Genomic DNA, 17741 nt, shown 5'->3' on the forward strand with positions numbered 1-17741 from the left:
GCCTAAGAGGATCAGTGTCAGATTAATGTATAAGCTTTAAGATAAGGACCATGTGTATTTTCATTTCTTCAGGTAGATTAAGGATAGCTACATGCAGCTTAATCAATTACTTTATGGTGAATGGTAATGAATCGTAGCTGTACTTTTTAAGGACAAAGGAGAAGGAAGCTTGATTTAATGCTTTTCAAACTTTTCTATGCCGAGAAAAGATATACATTTCTTTTATCTTTATGAGAATAGTGTGTATGTATTCTTTTATAAGCAAAAATGCCTTACTTACTGACCCTTTGACAAAGGGAACATATATTTTGAACTTATCGTAAAGGATATGGTTTTGACATTTTCATATACACCATTTTGTTGAAGACATCGCTATCGTGAATACTGGCACTTGGTTTGTACCTTTGGAACAAATGAATTGAAATGATCTATACTGCTAATGGATTTATGACCTGGGTTTCATCAACTAACCAGCACTTCTTAGTGTGGTCGGTCCTGGATTCTCTGAGCCAGGGAAGGAAACCATTCCCTCTAAGCTTGGCTCCTCCATGAATTTCCCCACATTAATGGCTTAGGACTCATTTCACCACATCCGAACTGTTTACCTTCTCTGAGTGTTGGTGACTTTACAGAGGAGTTGTTGCAAAGGATGACCCTTCCCACTCAACACTTCTTCGTTCAAAACATGTCACAGAGTTATGCCCCAAGATCATTCAACAACTAAAAATCACTGCCAAGTGAACCTTTGTATACTCTGGCTGGTAGGAGACTGGGTGGGGATCTGAAATGTTTATCTGCTAAGACCCTACTTTGCAGTTTGGTGAAACAGAAAGACTTGACTTTTGGAGGAATATTGTTTTCATTGATTTAGTTAAAAAAAATTTTTAAATATTTTATTTATTTTTGAGAGAGAGAGACAGAGTGTGAATGGGGGAGGGGCAGAGAGAGAGAGGGAGACACAGAATCCGAAGCAGGCTCTGAGCTGTCAGCGCAGAGCCTGACACAGGGCTTGAACTCACTAACCATGAGATCATGACCCAAGCCAAAGTCTGATGCTTAACCAACTGAGCCTCCCAGGCGCCCCGATGTAGTTTTAAATGTATGAAAAAATGCTGTTCTTACTCTGAGAGGATGCATACATGTCCTGCATTATTATGTATATGAGACATTGTATTAATCTGGTTGGGGCCCATTGTGTGATTCGCGTCCTGGTTCACTAGTACAACTAGTTGTCTGTGTGCTTCTTATGTTTTATTTACTTGTTAGAACATTTAAAATGGCAAATGTTTGCCATTTGAAGATCTGAAATCTTAAAAAAAAAAAAAAAGAAGAAGAAGAAGAATGGAATATGTGTCCCTTTGAAACGCCTGCAGATTAGATTATCGGCGCAGTTAATACTTCAGGGACCTTGTGTCTCCCTAACTTGCCAATATCTATTTGTTGAGTGTTGCAAGAGTTTGCTAATTAAACAATCCATACAGTGTTTTGAGCAGAACTTGTGGACATTCCACCAATTGAACGATTTATTGCTGCAGTTGAAAAAAGTTAGTTGGTGTTTATTAACTAACTTTCTTGCCATGTTTATGGAGAATCATGGGTGCAGTTCCTGGCTCCTAACTAGATTTTTTAAAGGGTTCACAGTCATTATTGACATGTTAGTTGCCAGTGTGCCTGTGGTTACTTCAAGACCCAGCCATCTCTTTGCTGAATTTGCAAGTTTAGAAGTAATAAGACTCTTTTGACTGAGAGGTCAAATAAAATTAAAGCTGTATGTATGGGAAAGGAATTGGGAGAGGGGTTCAGTCTTGAGAAAAAACATCATATTTTTCACTCCAGGAAGAAACACATTGTTTCTGAGAAAGGTAAAAATTGAGGTATTCAAGATTAAAAGAAAACCCTTTGAAGTCAAGAACTTCTATATCATAATTCTTAACAGATGAAGCTACAAAGCAGTTTTATTTCATTAGTTAAGTGCAAACTTCCATCCCCAACCCTTTGTGGGTGCAGTCCAACAGGATCTGGGGTATCGGCCTTCCTAACTGATGTCCAGTGAGTGAGTCCTCCAGGTTTGGAGGAAGCACAGGGGAGTTTGGGCTGGGAGCCACCCCCCCCCCCCCCCCCCCCGTCCCCTCAGGGGGTAAGGGGAGTTTCTGGTCTCTCCACCTTCCTGCCCCCTCTCCTGTGCAGGTGATCCGACTTCAACTAATTGGCCATTCCTAAAATGCAATTAGTAGAAATATTAATCTAGGCTTGCCAAGAGTGGAAAAACCGTCTCGCTCACCAAACAGCATACCTAATCCCCTCCGAGGTGTATGAACTGGCTTGGATTTTTAATCCCTCAGACCCAACAGCCCGTTTTATCAGCCACACACGAACCCCTCAGAAGCAGTGAGAGAAGCTGCTGCAGAGGAAGTGGGTTTGAGTCTATTTGCCCTTTGTTGTGGTCAGTAAAGGAACTACTTGTGCTTTTTAATTAGAAGGGTGGGACCAGAGTCGTCTTAATTGCAATTTGAGCTATAACGTGAAGCATTTAAAGAAGAATGATTTTTTTTTAAGAAATTCACTCACATTCTATCCACTCAATCCCTAGCTTTTTCTTTGAAATGACGTCTCATTTTTCACTTTTCACTGAACTCCTCCTTCAGAACGTACTCCGTTTTCTCAGTTCTGAGTAAGGTTTTGAAGCCGCAACCCTGCTGGTGTGTAATTGAGCTTGTGAAGGTGCCCAAAGCAGGCAACACCCTGGAGGATGGGAATGCAAGGATCCTGGGTGTGCCTTTTGTTTTTTGGAAGGGGGATTCAAAAGTGCCCACAAAATAAGACTTCAGCAGCGCATGTTCAGAACAGCCAGAGAGGGTTCGTCAGAAATTGCAGACAGCTGCTTGTGCTAAGTACGACTTATCCTTAGAACTAGACAAGGAAATTTGTATTTCCTGTTTTAATTAGAAGGGACTTTCACAACATAAGAATAAAAGGCATGGTTTGCCCCAAAGACACGCATCTGCTTTATATAAAAATAAATGCATTATAAGTGTGAGAAATTGCTTGAAGATGGCCATGATATTGAGAATATGCTGTGTATTTACTTTATAGTCATCTGAGGTTTTCTTTTCCAGTAAGGTTAAGAACCTCAAGAATTTTTATGAGTGGTTTAGGGAAAAGCATGTTCAAGCTCTCTTGTTAATGTTGTATTTGTACAGCAAGGTCAAAAGAAGCTTTTTTACCTCATACACCTGCCATATATATTTACATAAATGCAGCTTTTTCTTGTAGACCTTGAGGGGAGGCAATTTTTCAACTGTTGATTTGGGATTCATACTGTATAGTGTATAAGTTGAAAGGAGTATGTGTGTGTGTGTGTGTGTGTGTGTGTGTGTGTGTGTGTTTTCCTGAGTTTGTAGGATACTTTACTGGTGTATTGCCTAATACTGAATTTTTTTTCAGTAAATCAACTTTACGTATCTTTATGCTAAATTCACTGTATTTCAAAGGGAAGCATGTCAAAGAGCCATTTAAAATTATTTCGAGTGACAGGATTCCTACCAGAACCATAAATCCTCTTTTAAAATGATACTGGATGTGGGGTGCCTGGGTGGCTCAGTCAGTTAAGCGTCCAACTCTTGATTTCTGCTCAGGCCCTGATCTCACGGTTCGTGGGGTCAAACCCTGCATCAGGCTCTACACTGGCAGCGTTCAGAGCCTGCTTGGGATTCTCTCTCTCTCTTTCCCTCTGTCCCTCTCCTCACTCACGCACATGTACACACACTCTCTCAAAGATAAATAAATAAAACATTAAAAAAAATAAAACGATACTGATGTAATAATCATTTGGTCCCTAGTCCTTACTCTATATAAACTCAGCTTACATTTCTGTACTGTTCTAACTCTAAGAAAATGGGTCTCAGATCATTTATGTTCTTTTTAATATTTAAATATAGATAATTCAGAAAATAAGGAGAGGTGTATTCTGAAATTCATGGTTTAACTATTGCTCTTAAAAGTAGGTAGTACTTATACTTACCTGGCAGGGGAGATACCATGATCACGAAGGTGGTTTTCCCAGGGCGAGGCTTATCCATTGCACTCCGGATGTGCTGACCCCTGCGATTTCCCCAAATGTGGGAAACTCGACTGCATAATTTGTGGTGACCCCCTGAAGAAGGGGAGGGGCTTGGGGAGCCCTACCTTATCATGTACCATCAATAAAGTATACTGTATCCAACCAAAATAAATAAATAAATAAATAAAAGTAGGTAGTACATGATGCAAATTAATTTATAGTCTTTTTCCCTTGCCCCATGCCAGTTCCTCCTGACTTTCCCACTTGTGCAAGGGGCACCTCTTGGTTGTACAGATTTACGTTCTTGACAGGTTTTGTGACTCTTTCTCTCCTTGGCTTCTTCCTGCATTACATACTACCCTGCACCAAAATTTGGCAAGAGTTCTTTTTAACTCTCAGACGCTTCTTGGATAGCCTCAGAACAAGTGATTCTGGCCTCCAATTGCTTCCATTTTCACTCTCTCACACAAGTTGCTGGTCTATTTCTTTAGCTCCTACTTCATGTCAGTGTTTCTGTTCAAGAAATCACTGTGCTCAATAATCACTCAGCAAACGAAACTTAAATTTGTAGCATTCACATTCTCCATCCATTTATTCATTTAATAATTCCTTCATCCAACAAATGTGTCTTGAGTACCTACAAGTACCAACCAGTTGTCTAAGTGCTAAGGATATGGTGTTAAAAAGACACACCCAAAAAGAAATGATATTCTGTAACGTAAGCCCAGTGGGGATTACATTCTTTCTACTGGGAGAGACAGATAAATCAATAAACAAACAAATTATTTAATACAAATTCAAATATTTTAAAATGTTTATTTTCAGAGGTGGGGGAGCATGCAAGTGCATGTGGAGGCCTGCACACCTGAATGGGGCAGAGGCAGAGAGAGAGGGGGAGAGAGAGAATCCCAAGCAGGCCCTGTGCCATCAGCATAGAGCCCATGGTGGGGGAGGGTGGGTTGGGGTTCAAACTCATGAACCGTGAGATCATGACCTGAGCTGAAATCAGTAGTCAGTCATTTAACTGACTGAGCCACCCAGGCACCCCACAAATTCAAATATTTGATAAGAGATAGTGATCATGGTAGTGGAATTAAAACAGGGCAAGTGTATGTAGCCAATGATGAGATAGGGTGCTATTTTAGATAAAGGTCAACAAGAAAGGTATCTCTGAGGAGGTGGCATTTAAGTATAGACCTTAATGACATGATCCATGTAAAAGTCTAGTGAGGGAATGGTACAGATACGAAAGTGAGAATAAGCTGGTTTGGTAGAGGAATAGCAAAATGACCAGTGTGACTAGAGTCTGAAGAGCCATTATGATAACAAAGAAGATGAGATAAAAATGAAAGGTCTCCTATACCATGGGCAAGTAAGTAACTTAATTTTATTCTGAGGATGATGGAAAGCCCTTGGCCGTTTTTCTCATTGGAGTGATGTGGTCTGATTTATGCTGTAACAGGATCTCTGGATGCTGGGTCAAGAGTAGATAGTAAAGGACAAGATGGAGAGAGCACCTGCTAGTGGACGCAACAGTCCGGGCAAGAGATGATAGTGTCTTGGGCTAGGATAGTACTGGTAGAGATGGTGAGATATGGTTTGGTGATTTGGGATATATTTGGAAGGAAGAGCCAGTAAGACTTGCTGAAAGGATTGGCTATAGGAGGAGGGGATAGAGAGAAATGGGAAATCATAAAGAATTGATGACTGCTAAGTTTGATCTTGTTAGATGGAGATACCAGTCACTGAGATTGGAAGACAGGGAGAAGAGTAATTTGGAGAGGACAGAATCAATTCTATTTTGGACTGTTAGGATGGAGATGTCCACAAAATGTCCAAATAAAGATATCAAGTGGGGGATCTGGTTATAGATGTTCTGGGAGACGGGGAGTTTTTTCCAGCTAGAAATCTAAAATTGGGAATTGACAGCATTTAGAAGGTTATTTAAATCCAAGCACTAGATGCTCAGCTAAGCCTTAGGTCACCTTACCTTTTTAAGGAGGAAGATGAGGATGCAACAAAGGAGACTGGAAGCAGTGGCCAGTGAGGTAGTAGGAAAACAGGAGGGTGTAGTGCTCAGAAGTCAAATGAAGGATTTTCTCAAGGAGAGCATGATTGTATCACGTACTGCTCAGAGACAAACAAGATGAGAACAGAAAATTGCCCATTCATTTGCCAAGATGGACGTCATTTGTGAATGGGAGATTTGATTTCAGTGCAATTGTGGGAATGAAAGCTTGGCTGCAGTGGACTGGGGAGAGTTTGGAATGAAAAAGAAGTAGAGTCTGTAGATAGAGACAACTCTGAGTACTGGGGATTGGGGTAAGTATGACAGAAGAGGGACCATGCAACTGAAAATTATATGCAAGAGAAGATAGATCATTGACTAGAAGTTGGTTGGTGAGGGGAGTCAGGATAAGAGGTAAATATCAGAAAGTGACAAAGTAGGGCAACTTGTCATTGAATTGGAAGATTTAATGTGACCTGAGGAATTTTTGGAGTCAAGATAGTAAAGACAATGTGGGAAGATTGGAGAGGAGGAGATTAGAGAGAGGCTTGGAGGAAGTATGCTTCTCGTGTGATTCCATTAAGTGGAATGGGAGTGGGTGGGAGGGGTGGGAGGTGAATGGGAAGAGGAGATCAAGTGATATCAGAGGTAATAAGAAGTAACAGGGAGCCAGATGCAAAAGTCTTCAGTCAATAAGGGGGATAGACCAGGAGTTCTGTGGACGATGGAGATGAGCTGAGGTTTAGCAGATGCATGATGTCTTGTTCCTCAGAAGAAGGATTGGAGGGGGAAAGAGATGATCTAGAAGCAGCACAAGAAGCAAGAACCCCAACCCCAACCCCTAATGCCATACTCCCTGTCCCTTTTTGGGGGGTTTAGCCAATGTCAGCCCAATGTTCAGCCCAAACAGTTAAACTAGTTCCAGTACCCTGGACTGAACATCTTCCAGCAATTCATATCCTCTCTGTCCTTAAACATCTGGCTCAAGAGTTGCCACTCCATCCAGAATGTCCCTGGCTTTCCTTCTGACTGATTTTTCTGTGTTGGGCATGATAGTTATGTCTCATAACCCCAGTGTTATTTCAATGTTATCTAGTTATCTAGTATGTTATCTAGTTTGCAATTAGATTCTAAGTTCCTCCACTTCATTTCAGCTATCTCTAGCAACAACTACTGCGGTATAAGGGCACTCTACTTCTTGTTAAGTTTGAGGGTCTTAATAAGGAAATTGAGGCTCAGAGACATTGAGTGATGTGCTCAAAGCTTTCACCTAATTAGAGGCAGAGGTCTTCATGCATTTCAGAGGCAATAGGAGATGTTAATAATATCCAACAGGCAAATTCAGCCCTGGCCTATCCACAATCAGTTTCTACCTTATTATTTTATTTCATTTTATTTTGTTTTATTTTATTTTTATTTTATTTTATTTTATTTCATTTTATTTTAAGTAGGCTCCACACCCAGCATGGATCTTGAACTCACAACCCTGAGATTAAGAATTGTGTGCTCTACTGACTGAGCCAGCCAGGTGTCCCAATCAGTTTCTACTTTAGAGAAGGGACTTAGAGCATAAACCTGTCCAAGAAGCCTGGAAATGAAGTAGAGAGGTCCTAAAGCACACTTGCAAGATATATTCAGGAGAGGATCTATCCTGATATGAAACCAACCACCCCATACCATTTTGCTTGTTGGACTGTCAAAAGTAATAGCTGAAAGATGCCAGTATAGGCAAGAATGGGGGGAAAATGGCTGTTGATGAAATTGTAAATAATACACTGATCAGTAGGATGTATCTATCAAAACAGAAAAACTCTTAGCCCCAATTCTCTACATATCTTGCTTTTTATAACTCTCTCGGGATATTGGTAAAGAAGTTTTTTATTATCTCAAATTTGAAACTAGCTGTAGAATCTTGAAAATACATTTTTGCTACATATGTTGGAACACATCATTGTTAAGTGTAGTTAGTATTTCTTTTTATTCTTTGAGATCTAATTACCAAGGGGTAGTTTTCTATGTCTTTGTTCTATAGAGTTCATTCTAACCCCTTCTTCCATGAGATTACTCCATAACTTGCAAACTCCTGTCTTGAAATTGACCTTTCCACTGACTTCTACTACAGAACAATTTGAGATGCATTTCCTTAGTGCTCCAGACACCACTGCCAGTAGAGTTGCTGATGGGGGTGTGGGAAAGCAAAATCTCACCAGAGTAATTGAGGTGCAATGTATACAAAAAATATTGGCTGCTCCTGGCCATTTTCCAAGAGGGAAACAGCCTTGAAATGGAATTGTTCTGATGGGAGATATTCCTGTATAGAAAAGGTTATGAATCAATTTAGACCCTTTTACATTTCCTTTGCCCTCCCCCAACACATACACTTTTTAAAATTGCAGCTTTTGACTAAGTTGTGGCTTGCTGCCGTTCACCTTGCAACAGCTGGTTAATAGGAGAGCTGCTAATGTGTTAGTCCAGGTTGATTCTCCGCTGGTTGCCCTGGGAGGATTTGGTGGGGGGCACTGTGGTTGAAATGAATAATCACTGCTGGCTTCTGTTTTTAAGAGCCAGAGGAAATGGCAGTCCCCTTTCCTTCCACCCCTAGCCCCCACCCCAAAAACAGCCTAATGAAGATGAATGGATTCCCTTCCCCCTAAAGGGTAAAGAGGATGCCCTCCGTCTGCAAAAAGAATGGCGGGGTGACTCTTGGGTCCCCGCAAATGCAGTCCTTTCCTCGTGATATTTTCCCGGGGCTTTCTGACTGTGGTCACTGCTCGGCTCTTAAAACCTCTACCTCCAGGTCAGGCTGAGGTCAGTGTAAACTAACTCAACACCTCCTTTCCAGATCATTCTTCAAATGGCAAAAAAAAAAAAAAAAAAAAAAAAAAAAAAAAAAAAAAATTGCCAGGGGAAATAATGCGCTTGGATTATCAAAAGCTGCCTTGTACAAGTATTTGCACCCCCAATATTTTCACATCTTGGCTACAGAACAGGCAGTCTTGGCACCAACTAGTATGATCTAAAGTTGGTAGAGTTTTTCTGATCTTAATCTATACTCTGCCTCTAACTGTCTCCCACTCCACACTCAATAAATGAACAGACACATTTAAAAGCAAGGACACAAATTACTAATACGTCAGGCATGAGTTTTCTCCACATTTCCAGGTATTTAAGAATCAGGTGCGATTGCCTGCTCTGGGTGATACATTTTTTTTTTCCTCTAAGGCACGATTTCCTGTATAAAGATAACGAATCAATGTAGCAATTCCTGGTTCCTTGAAAAATAATTTCTAAAAATTAGAAAAATACAAAAGATAGGCATTATGATCAACCAAAAAATATTTATTGGTCAATTCTAGAAATTCCATTTTAAGTTTTCTACATGCTGAATCAAGTTCTTGATCAAAGCATTTGTTCTGAGATTTAAAAGAATGGAGTGAGGATAAACTGAGAAATGGAGAGCAGGAAGCAGAAATGCGTCAAAAAGCTTTTTCGTCATTTTCGTTAATTTCCCTCTTGTGCGCTAGTCCAATTTAAAGCGAATTATCTTCTGTCATTGTGTCAAGAGTATGGCTGGTGGGGATTTAGCCTATACTCTGTTTACTTCTGCATTTTAACAGAGCGAGCTTTGAATTTAAAACTGTCTCAGGGAACTCACTTTGCAAAGAGCAGTAATGCCCTTCTACTAAAATCTTACCCCAACGCCAGCATCTGGGATGGACCTGACTGGAAGAGGAAGTACATCTCTCATAGATGAAAGGGAGAAATCACGGTCCTGTCTAAAAATAGCATTGTGTTTCCACCAATGAATATCAGCTGGAGGCAGGATTAAACAGTAGTTGTCTAGGAGAAAGAGACGGTAATTCAGTTGTGACTATTCCTTTTGCGAGGCCAGCCCCGGTGGTGAAAGTTAAGTCTTGTCACGCAGATAAGGCCCGAGGGAGGTTTGCCTGAATGTCTATGTGGCTGTAGTACACTGTGTCCTCTCTGGGTGTTGAGCTGGAGACAGACAAAATCCAGGCCTGTTTGCAGGGCTGCAATGGCGATGGCTCTCACAGGTTGTTAGTGAAACGCTCCACTAGTAGGGAAGGGCTTGAGCTGTTGAAATGCAGGTGGAAGGTTTTGCAATGGGTCCAGGTACAGAGACTTGAAGAGTACTTGCCACATGGCTTGCATCTGATGTCTTGGGGAATATCTGAGTAATCGTACTCCTGTGTGAGACTGGAGGAAGAAAGTGCGAGAACGAGTGCGCGTTGTCTGAGCACGTGCAGGCGGTGCCGGGGGGTATCCTGGCCTCTGTGCAGGAAAACACTCTGTCCAGTTTTCCTGGCAGTGCAGGCATAAGTTGGGTCCTGCTGTTCCAGACATTCCCATAGCTGGTTCTCCTTCGTGAGAAGGAAAGAATGCTCACTTAGCCAGAGTTCTCACAGATGCAGAAATACAAGCTTGCGTGGATCAGGAATATTTCCACTGGGGTGGGGTGAGAGGAACAGCAGGGGGAAAGGCTTTTGGTGCCGCACAGGTCTGGGTAGGTTCTCACCCCAATCACTGAATTGTTCTTTGAGCTTGGAGCAATTGCTTACTTGAGTTGCTGTATCCTCACCTGTAGAAGAGAGATGATGCTCCCTGCTATGTTTTTAGCTCGTCTTCAGCAGGACTTCTGCCAGCCAGAGCTGCTGTTAATGTGACTAACCTTGCACAGACCACAGGAATGATCAAGAACTCCCATCAAATGTAATCTTATCTCCAGAGTATTGGCAGGATGTCTACAGCTTTGAAGTCTTTGGGTTGAACTTATTTATTTTTTATTTCTTTTAATGTTTATTTATTCTTGAGGGGGAGAGAGAGAGAGAGACAGTGTGAGTGGGGGAGGGGCAGAGAGAGAAGGGGACAGAATCCGAAGCAGGCTCCAGGCTCCGATCTGTCAGCACAGAGACCGATGCAGGGCTGGAACCCATGAACTGTAAGATCGTGACCTGAGCCGAAGTCAGACACTTAACCAACTGAGCCACCCAGGTGCTCCTAGTTGAACTTATTTATTCAAAAATAATTTGTGCTCCCACACAAATCAGTCTATAAGAACTAGACCCTAGATGACGGTACATTTTCCAAGAGCATCCTGTAATCATGCCCCTTGTACAAAGCCTCGTGTTGTTAAGCTGCAATGAAACGTGACTGAAAGTCTTGAGGGAGGAGATCATAACCAGCAATTCAGTTTTCCTTCTGTGCATTGTTAGCATCATGTATCATCAGCAGTGTTCAGGTTACTGTGAACATGTATTAAGAGGGCTACACTTTTGTATGCAAATCGCTATCCAAAGTATGTTTTTGATGACTGCACAAAAGTTCATATGTGCCTAGGTTGCCTTCCCAGTAATGACATGTCAACATTGCAGAATATAATTACAGTGTCATCTGCAGTTTATCAGTTTATTTTCAATAAAAACTGGGTCAACAGGCCTGCAGATAAGAGGTTAGGATAAAAGAAGATTGAGACTTCATTGCTTCCATAGATCGAGCCTATGACTTCCAAAATCAGGGGCTGCTTGGTAATCCTAATGGATTGACTTCCAAAATTCCTTGGATTTGCCCTGCTGCACTTGTCTCTGTAGGGCTTAGCTGGATCCCTGCAGATAGATATTATGGTTTATATACAGTAATTCCACTTAGTCCCGCGGTAAATTTAAGTCTATTGTATTACTGTAACATTGAAAAGCAGCCTCACTCACGGCCGTGGAAAGCTGAGCCTGTCTTTCAGATGTGTTTAGCAGAAAATCAAGGATTTTCAATTAGTTAGTTGAGAGGCCCTTCGAGAAACAGCCGTCCCATGTAACCACACATTGTCTATAGTTTCCACTTGCTCCTTCCAAATGGGACAAGTGAAGAGATTCTGTTCATGGTCATTAATGGGCAAGCTTTGGAGGGGGCTTTGTTCTTAAATGGGGGCTTTATCTTATCCCTGCTGGTTAAGCCCCTCCATGCACTCCTCACCTGTCATATCTGTCATACATTTAATTCATCACACTGCTGGACAGGAGCTAGCTGATCAACTCAAAGGTGGGAGGGAGCCAGGAGGAGGGCTTAGTTAAGTCAGTCTTAGAACTTTACCATCAGAGATGATTACCGGATTTTAATAAAGATTTTTTTAAGAAGAAAATCTTTTTTTTAAATGTTTATCTTTGTTTTGAGAGAGAGAGAGTGAGCGGGGGAGGGATAGAGAGAGAGGGAGAAGGAGAATCCCAATCAGGCTCCATGCTGTCAGCACAGAGCTCAACTTGGGGTTCCTTCCCACAAACTGTGAGATCATGATCTGAGCTGAAATCAAGAGTCAGATGCTTAACTGACTGAGCTACCTAGGTGCAACTAATAAAGATTTTTAAATAAAATTTTAACCAAGTAGACAGTTTTGTAAAGGAGAATTTCCTGCTACATGATTCTCCCTCAAAGCATGTTACATTTTAGAATCTAGCATTTCTGATGATAGAACAACAAAACCTCTCTAATTTTAGGAATCCAAATTAAAATGTGATAGGTGTTTAAAAAAATAGCATTCTTCTGCTCCTCTCCTAATTTTTTTAAAAATTTAATATTTATTTATTTTTGAAAAAGAGAGAGACAGAGCATGAGTGGGGGAGGAGTAGAGAGAAGGGAGACACAGAATCCGAAGCAGGCTCTAGGCTCTGAGCTGTCAGCACAGAGCACGACGCAGGGCTCAAACTCACAAACTACGAAATCATGACCTGAGCTGAAGTCGGATGCTTAACTGACTGAGCCACCCAGGCACCCTTCCTCTCCTAATTTTTAACTTCTTTTCTGATTATAAAAGTAATACTCATTCTTAAATATTTGAAAAAATGCAGAAAAGAAAAAAATGAATAGTATTTCTACAGCCTAGTTATAATTGATTATTAATATTTTGTACATATATTTATAATGTTTTTCTGGATATACATATATGTATATAAACACACATATATACATACATATACACATACACACATTTTTACCAAAAATCATTATAATAATGTCAGCTGTAAATACAAGTATTTTCTCTGTTTTCACATATCTTCTGCAACACTGTTCCTTAGTATAAAATGAGGACATACTTACTGTAAAGGATTCTAACCCTATGTGCAGACATTTTTAAAGCGCATTCTATGTGCCAGGCCCTTTTTTTTTTGGATGTATTAACTGATTTAGTCTGATAATCTCCCAATGCAATTATCATCTCCATTTTGCTGGTGAGGACTTTGAGAAGTAGAGAAGGTAATTAACTTGCCTAAAGTCAGACACCACATAAATAGTAGAGACAGGATGACCTTGGAGCCAATTCTCTTAACCACTAACTCAAACAACCTCGTCCAATTTGTTTGTATAAATAATACATTTAATCTATTCTATATCATTAATCATTTGGTTTGTTTCTAATTTTTCAATGTTAGAAACAGTGCTTATGATCAATAACCTAGTAAATAGTTCCCTGGGGGCATCCACAATTACTTCCCTAGACTAAATTCCTACAAGTGTAATTTCTGTTATAGTGTATGTGAGTTTTCTTCCTCAAAAAGCCTGACAGGGAATTACCATGTAACCCAGCAATTCTACTCCTGGATAGACACCCACAAGAATTGCAAACAGGGACTCAAAAGGATCCTTGTATGCCAGTGTTCAAAGCATTATTCACAACAGCCAAAAGGTAGGAACAACTCAAGTGTCCATCAACAGATGAACAAACAAGTTGGTATATACAAATGGTATATGGATAGATGGATATGGCAGACAGATAAACCAAATGTGGTCTGTCTATACAATGGAATATTAGCCATGGAAAGAATGAAGTTCTGACACATGCTACATGTGGATGAGCCCTGAAAACATTACAGTAAGTGAAATAAGCCAGACACAGAAGGACAAATTCTATATTATCCATTCTTTTAGGAACCTAGAATGTGAAGGCAGAAAGTAGAATAGAGGCTATTAGAAGCTGGGGTAGGGAGGTGAAGGGGAATGGGAAGTTATTGTTTAAAAGGTACAGAATTTCTATTTCAAGTGATGAAAATGTTTTGGAAATAGATACTGGTGATGGCTTTACAACTGTGTGAATGCAATCAATGCCACTGAACTGTATATTTAAAAATGATTGAAATGGCAGATTTCTTTTAGCTACAGACAGAAAACTGATGGTTCTCAGAGGGGAGGTAGGCAGGGGATGGGTCGAATAGGTGATGAGGATTAAGGAGTATACTTGTGACAAGCACCAGGTGTTGTATGGAAGTGTTGAGTCACTTCTATACCTGAAACTAATATTACACTGTATGTTAACTAACTGTAATTTAAATAAAAACTTGAAAAGGTAAAAATAAAATGGTAAATTTTATGTTCTATATATTTTAGCACAACACAAAAGCGTGATAAGTTTGTCAGGTTGCCCTGAATCAACGTTTAGCATATCTTGGGGTACGTGGGTGGCTCAGTTGGTTGAGTGTCTGACTCTTGATTTCAGCTAGGGTCATGATCCCAGGGTTGTTGGAACGAAACCCTCGTGGGGCTCTGTGCCGCAGAGCCTTGCTGAAGATTCTCTCTCTCCCTCTGCCCCTTTCCCCAACTCCCATGTTCTCTCTCTAAAATATAAATAAATAAATAAATAAATAGATAGATAGATAGATAGATAGATAAATAAATAAATGATTTAGCACATCTTTAGCAACATTATTTTTTTTTAATTTAAAGGAATTTATGTATAGTTTATCTAAGTTGTAATTAATTGCTTTTGCACAGGTAAATATATTCACATTACTCAAAATCTGAAAGTTGCCAAAAGGTGTACCATGAAAACCCAACACCCCCCCCCCCCAGGACCTAGTTCTTTTTCTGAGGTGACACCTGTTTTCAGCTGTAGCTGGATGGCTTTCCATATGTACATATGTGTGCGATGTGTATATTCACCTTCCTTTTCACATAAGTCTTGCAATTCATTTAAGTTTAAACACAAGTTCAGTTAAATTTATATAAACCTCTCCCACTTCAACTCATGCACTTCTTTCTTTCTTTCTTTCTTATGTTTATTTTTGACAGAGAGAGAAAGACACAGAGTATGAGTGGGGGAGGGGCAGAGAGAGAGGGAGACAGAATCTGAAGCAGGCTCCAGGCTCCAAGCTGTCAGCACAGAGCCCGACGCGGGGCTCGACGTGGGGCTCGAACTCACAACCGCAAGATCATGACCTGAGCCGAAGTCGGACGGATGCTCAACCGACTGAGCCACCCAGGCACTCCATCATGTGCTTCTTTAAAGCACGACTGAGTGTTTTCTCTCCCATTCATGGTCATAGAATTGAATGCTGTATCTAACAGGCTGTACTGAGCTGGGGGGTTTGGGCCATGAGATGGATATTCTGGCCTGGAAACACAGTGCAGTCTTGGGGTAACCTTTCCAACTCTAGATAGGACGATAGCCTCATGTCACCTCCTGCGAAGAGAAGACAGACAGGCATTTTCTTTTCCTGCATGAAGAAATTCGCATTGTCCTCTCTAGTTTGTTTTCTAATGAAAATAGGCAGTTTCTTTAGGAATTTGTTCTTGGTGAACTTTCTCTATTTGGAGGCTGTGGTATGTCCCCACCTTCGGCCATTGTTATGTCGGCATAGACGGGGTCTTCCTCAACAGCAAGTGGCTTCTGGTCACTCGCTGTTCTTTGTGCCTGATGGGTTGGCAGCTGGGGCTGCAGAGATCACACGGGCACACGGGGGTAAAGACTTCAAATCTGGCACCAGTTTTGCCTCTACTAGCTGCCACTTTTGGTGTGTTACTTAGCCTCTCTCAGAAAATGAAGGAGAAGATGATCTGTGGGGTCTCCTCCAGCACCTGGAGTCTACTAGGAGTTTAGTGGCTTAGCGTAGGTCCAACCCATGAAAACACTTAAAACATAAACAAATTCAGGGACTTGGTTATAAATAGAAGTTTCAATAGTGTTTGTTTAAAATAAAATAACGGCTCCTCGTAGGGCATAAATGAAGAGGCTGACACTGCCTTACGACGCAGAGCTTTGTTTTTCAGTCAAGGTTATCCAAGATTGTTTATAGACTTAAGCAACTCCAGAGTGGTGTGGAGAGGGGGAAAACTGGAAGCATCTTTAGCATGTAGGGAAGATTTCATAGGGTTTTTCTTCTGATAGTGATAGATAGCTAGAATGTCCTTTTATAACTGTATCGGTCGTGAAAAGAAAGCAAACTGGAACCTGAGTAAAATGCCCAATTTGTAAATGCATTTCCTGTGTATCTTAACCACGGACACAGTGACATTACTCTCCCTCAGTCGGGCAGCCCTCTCCACTGCTCGGGTACCCTGGAGAAAGAGAGACGAGCTTCTCAGATACTCCAAATGACGCGTGCCAAACACGAGGAAGGTAAATCCCCTAATTCAGTCCGTTCTTCCAACATTCCCTGGCAGACAGCCAAGCTAAATATTTCTGCTGGATAAAAAAAAAATGCACTCTTGTGCGCTGCCCTCTTAACTGGTTGCCTGACTTCAGTGGAAGGGCTTGCCTCAGTGAGGAGAATGGGGAATCAGGAATTGCCTGCCAGAGTCCTGTGTGTGTTTTTTCACCTTAAACTTTTCTCTAAGCTATTTATGAGCTGTGATTGGATTAACTTCTGCTTGAAGGAAGGAGAAAAATGGGAAAACAGATTTAATGCAATTCTTCCGTCTCCTCTCCCCCCTCCTCCCCCCTCAATTTGTTTTTAATGATTATCTTTTCAGATTTCCTAGGTGGCTGTCATTTTGTGTCTGTTGCATGTTTTTTAGCTAAATCAGTTTTCAAAGGCTGTCACATTTGGTTGACTAAAGAGGCCCAACATATGGACCAGCGGGTGTGTGTCAGATGAGGATTATAGTTAATTGTAATTTATGACAACACTGTTGACTTCATTAAGACTAATTAGAGGAATAGAATTGGAAATCAACATTCAGATATTCCCTTCTAGTTGTTTGGAGTTTCTCTCTCACATAAAAGACAGGACATTTTTAGTAGTTGTAAAAAGAACACGAATGGAATCATGTCATAGTACCGTTTTGCATCCTGCCGTTTTCATCCAGTGGTTTATCACAGGCATTCTCTCATATCACACTTATTTAAAAACTTATAATGGCCCCGTAATACTCATATCATATATCATGTGGCCGTGTAATAATCTGTTTAGCAGCTTCTGTCAATATGAATATTCAGACTGTTTTTATTTTGTCATGATTGTACATAATATTGCAATTCATATGTTTATGTAACATTGCTCAAATTATTTTCTTGTCAGTATAGTCCCATAAGTATAATAATCTGATCAAAGGTTATGAATCTTTAAGTCTCTTGGTATATATTGCTAAATTTCTTTGCAGAAAAGTTATGCCAGTGCAGTATAGTTTTTAAATACTGGCCATTTTGATTTAACTTACAATTTCAGACCTTACATATTTTAATATTTTTCTCTATGTAAATATTGGTGGCATCACTAATATTTGAAAAATTGCCTCAAGGCATAGTGCTTCTATCATTTGTTCATTTCATGAATATATTTGGGCCCTGGCTTATGTGCTAAGCACCATGCGATACCCCAAAGAGTAGCTTTTGCTATTTTCAAATATTTATTCTTCAAACAATCTTGCAGACCATTTCTTCAAAGAATCACG

The 17741-nt window shown here is 40.6% G+C and overlaps 1 pseudogene; it reads left to right on the forward strand.

The window, feature by feature from the left end:
• The first annotated feature begins 4013 nt into the window (after positions 1-4013).
• LOC125166946 (uncharacterized) lies at positions 4014-4166 on the forward strand (annotated as a pseudogene).
• Positions 4167-17741: the final 13575 nt, after the last annotated feature.

Source organism: Prionailurus viverrinus, chromosome B2, assembly GCF_022837055.1.
Source record: "Prionailurus viverrinus isolate Anna chromosome B2, UM_Priviv_1.0, whole genome shotgun sequence".
NCBI lineage: Eukaryota > Metazoa > Chordata > Mammalia > Carnivora > Felidae > Prionailurus > Prionailurus viverrinus.